Below are 4,290 nucleotides of genomic sequence, written 5' to 3' on the forward strand. Positions count from 1 at the left end.
CGTATTGCCCTTACTGGAGGAAAATGAAGGAGTCCTCTTGGAGTAGGAGGCTAATGAATGTACTCAAAGCCCATGGCTAGCATCACATGGCTAAACTTTGAGCTCAGGTGGTTTGGGTTCAGAGTACAAACATATCTCTGTAGTTCAGCGCCATCAATTCTACAACTCCCTATTCTCTTGTGTGCGTATACACATTTCTCTTGATAAACATTGATGTACACATTGATCTCTTGATAAACATTCAGAACTTTTGTTCTAAGTCAGCAGGACCAAATAAGACACTGAAACCAGACATCAAGCAGGCCATCACCTTTCTTTCCTTCAAAGGCATGGACAGCCTTTCTGTTCCTGAGTTCCTTTCCCAAAAAAGCCTCCGTCCACACACCTGTGGGATGGACTACACATTCTAGCTGGGGACTCTCTCCACCAGCAGGTCTTCTTGGTAATCGGTTAATGCAATGAAGTGCTACAGCTCTATGCGAGGGGCTGTCATCCTGCATTATTGGGGGCTTCACAGAGGACAAGAGGAAACCTGAACCCACACCTCCAATGACTGTAGCTGCTAATTTCCAGCCACTGACAGCAATTGCTTGGGCATGCATTGTTTTGAGGCCACTTGTTCATTCTTTCTGGGAAGGAGGTGTTACCCAGAGATGTGCGGTGGGTTGACAAGAATGGTGTTTGCACAACAGCAAGAAGAAGCACCCTCCAGACAAGGCTCATGAACCCCCACTCTTAAATGGGGAGTTATGGACAATTAATTGCTTCTAGGGGAGGGACAGTCTGTTTTCGTTAAGCCTGTAGCCCCTGGTAGGTTGAATGGCTCTATACCCAGGAATACATAGGAAGAACAAATTGAACTTGGTGGGTTATAAAAAAAAAATAGGACATAAAGTTGTGGTTTAAGAAGATGAAGTGAGTCTAGAGAGAAGTTAGGGCTAAAAAAGGGGGATAGATGTGATCAAAATGCATTATATGAAATTACCAAGCCATATAAGAAAGAAATCTTACCAATCTCTAGCTCTTCATCTGTCCTTCCCCAAACCACAGAGAACAAACTGACTTGCTTCCTTGGAACTAGGCCTCCCAGGTGGTGATCCATGGCACATGAGTGGGCCAAGATAAACCAATTAACTCTTTACTAAGAGCGGCTGTTGTGCTGATGGACAGCTGTATGCCAGGGGTTCAATTGTGCCATACAAGCCATGCAAATATCATCATTATCAGTGGCATGGAGTGAGTGAAATCAGGACATGGGAATATGAATTCTCTGCTCCTTCATCAGCAAGAGCTTTTAAAAGACATAAACATCCAAACAGAGATCTAACTCTTCCCCTGCTGGATATATATACAAGGAAAAGTAAACCAGTGGGCTGAAAGGGCATCTGAGTTCCTATCTGCACTGTGGCATTATTCACAAGAGACGAGATAGAAAACTAACCAAAGTGTCAACAAATGAACAAAGAAAATTTGATGTATAATTCCAATAAGGGGGCTAAAACTGTAACTCAGCTAGAACTGAGTGCAACCTTTTTTGTTCAGTTCCTGCACTGCATAAAGTTGTGTGTTGGTGAGACATGCACACAGTCTCAGCCTTCAGGAGGCAGAGGCAGGAGGACCAGAAGCCAAAGTCTGCCTTTTCTTCATGATGAGATTGAGACCAGCTTGGGCTATATGAAACAGTCTCAAATAACTAAAGCGGCATACACGCATCAAAAACAAAAACAAAACAAAAACCAAAGCAAAACCAACAAAATATTGTCATTGTGACACCATGGATGGACCTGGAAGGCATCATGTTAAATGAAAATAGCAGACACAAAAAAATTTAAAGCCGCATGATCTCATTTCATAAGTGCAAGCTACAAAAGTGGATTTCTCCAGGGAAATGAAACAATGGTTACCACAGGTGAGTGGTGATGGGGAAATGGATGGTGAGAAACAATGGTCAAAGGGGTATAATGACAGTTAACAGGAAGGGCAAGTTCAGGTGTTCTGCTGTGTAACATATTGTAGTTGATGGTGCCTGTGTCGGTTAGTTTTCTATTGCTGGGTAGAGTTGTTACAAGGCAACTCTTATCAAGGAAAGCTTTCGTTGAGGCTGGCTTACATGTTCAGAGGTTTAGTCCAGTATCATCATGGTGGGAAGCATGTGGCATGCAGGCAGACATGATGCTGGAGGAGTAGCTGAGAGTCCTACATCTGGATCAGCAGAAGTAGGAGGAGACAGTGACACTGGGCCTGGCTTGAGCATCTGAAACTTCAAAGCCCACCTCCAGTGACAGTGACATACATCCTCCAACAAGGTCACACCTCCTGATCCTTTCCAATAGTGTCACTTCCTGTGAGCCTATGGGGCCCATTTTCATTCAGGCCACCACAGTGTTCTCTTAAATGTTTTTATTTATTATTATTGTGTGTGTGGCCACGTGTGCACATGGGTGCTCACACACACTCAAGTGCCTGTAAAGAGGTAAGAGGACAACTCTTGGGAGTCGGTTCTCTCCTTGTACTATGGACTCTGGGGATTGAACTTAGGTCATCAGACTTACATGACAAATGCTTTTACATACTGAGACATCATATTGGACTGATATATCATATTCTTACTGGACTGATACATCATATTCTTGAAAAATACAAGAAAACAGATGTGTTCTTATCACAAAGCAATAACTATGTTATGCAGCAGAGTGAGCTTCTTAATTAATAGCTGGATTTAACTATTCTTTTACATGCTTCAAAATATCCAAAAGAATAGAATAAATGGGCATTATTTGCACTTATGTGTGTGCTTGTGTGTTCATGTGGTGCATGCGTTCATGTTTGTACATGTGTGTTCATGTGTGCATATGTCTGTGCATGTGTGTTCTTGTGTGTGCATGTGTACATGTATGTGTTTTCATATGCATACAGGTGTGCTCATATGGGTGCATGTATGCATGCAGGTATGTTCATGTGGGTGCATGTGTATATGCAGGTATGTTCATATGAGTGCATATGTGTGTGCAGGTGTGTTCATGTTGGTGCATGTGTGTGCATGTGGGTGCATGTGTGTGCAGATATGTTTGTGTGTGTGCATGTGTGTGTGTGGGTGTGTTCGTGTGCAGAAGTGGCAGCTTCTCCCCGAGGATAACACAGTCCCCATTCAACAGTTTATGATCGGAATGGTAGCCACAGTCCATTGTTGAACCGTGTTGTTTATTGGCTATTGTCCTGTGTCAGGCAGGAGGCTGAGTGTTTTATGTTTATTAATCCTTTTACTGGTCACATAAAGTCATCCTGGCTAATTATAGATTAGGAAATTGAGGGTTTAGACAACCTTAACTTGTCCAAGCCACCTTGTGTCTCCTCCCTTAGCCTGGACTCACAAACGTTCGATGGCAGTGCCTCCTATAGGAGGTAGGCACTGAGGAGCACAGCTCCCGTGTGTCACAGGCAGGGTACTGATGCTTAGAGCAGAGTGTGTTTTTTGCACCTCCCTCCTCCCTGGGTCCTTAAGGATACCTTCTGCTTCACAACTGTGGTTTCCTGAACTTATACCACAGAGTAAGACTCCCCGATGGCCTGACTGGAATTGAGAGGAAATGCCAGGAAGTAGAAGAGCCTCTGTTGTCTACAGACAAGAGAATGATGAGGGCGGGGGAGTCAGGAGGGACATCCTGCCTGGCTCTCTGTGACAGTCAGCGTAGAAGAGAGCTAAGGGCCAGATGCCAAAGGCAGGATGCACAGTTTTGTCAATTGGCACAGATGGGAAACATTTTCTTCTGAGTCAAAAGCATGCTAATATCAGAGAATGAAGAACTGGAATCCAGTGGACTCGCCCACTCGTGTTTGGAATCTGCGATAATAAAGAAGTTTGTGAGGGATAAGGAGATGGCTCGGTAGGTAGGAGTGTTTACTGTGTAAGTATAAACATAGGAGTTCAAAACCCCGAGCTCCCATCTAAAAAAGCTGGGCCTGGCCGCATGTGCTTGCAATCCTAATGTTGGGCAACAGAGACAGGCAGATTCTTAGAGCCCACTAACCAACAAACCTAGCTGCTTCAGGACTTCTGGCTCAGTGGGAAGCCCTGTCTCAGGGCCGTAAGGTGAAGAGTGACCAACAAGGACACCTGGCATCCTGTTCTGCCTCCTCTGACATCTGTATACTGTGTGTACAGCATGAACACACAAGCACATATGTATGTACACCCCACACACGTACACACACACATACATACACACACACACACACACACGAACACACGAGGCCTTGGAGGCCTGGCCTAGGGTGTAGATCAATGGTAGA

The sequence above is a fragment of the Myodes glareolus genome, chromosome 7 (genome assembly GCF_982192425.1).
Source record: "Myodes glareolus chromosome 7, mMyoGla1.1, whole genome shotgun sequence".
Classification (NCBI taxonomy): Eukaryota; Metazoa; Chordata; class Mammalia; order Rodentia; family Cricetidae; genus Myodes; species Myodes glareolus.